This window comes from Myotis davidii, unplaced genomic scaffold, assembly GCF_000327345.1.
Source record: "Myotis davidii unplaced genomic scaffold, ASM32734v1 scaffold217, whole genome shotgun sequence".
Lineage (NCBI taxonomy): Eukaryota > Metazoa > Chordata > Mammalia > Chiroptera > Vespertilionidae > Myotis > Myotis davidii.
In genome coordinates, this window is record NW_006290034.1 from 15,708 (window position 1) to 16,135 (window position 428).

The following is a 428-nucleotide window of genomic DNA, read 5'->3' on the forward strand; positions in this document are numbered from 1 at the left end:
GTGCATGTGTGTGCGCGTGTATGTGTGTACAGGTGTGTGTGTGCATGTGCATGTGTGTGCGTGTGTATGTGTGTACAGGTGTGTGTGTGCATGTGCATGTGTGTGCGTGTGTATGTGTGTACAGGTGTGTGTGTGCATGTGCATGTGTGTGTTTGGGGGGGGCAATACCACGTTAGACAAACTCCCTCCGCATCCCACAAACCCCCTGAGCACTGACTGGGTCCGGCTCCGCAGGTGGGCTGGGCTGCGTGTGCTGTCTGCTGTGGTTCACCGTCATTTACGACGACCCCACGCGTCACCCGTGCATAAGCCTCCGCGAGCAGGAGCACATCGTGTCCTCGCTGGCCCAGCAGGTACCTGCGCCCCTCCCCGTGGGACCCGCAGAGGTGATGGGCGGGGCTCCCAGCACCTGCACCCCTCTCCCCCGC

General features: G+C 61.2%; 1 protein-coding gene across 1 annotated transcript in view; it reads left to right on the forward strand.

The window, feature by feature from the left end:
- LOC102751710 (sodium-dependent phosphate transport protein 3) overlaps positions 1–428 on the forward strand; it is a 14,221-nt gene that overhangs the window by 5,484 nt on the left and 8,309 nt on the right. The gene's annotated exons all lie outside the window — the stretch shown is intronic.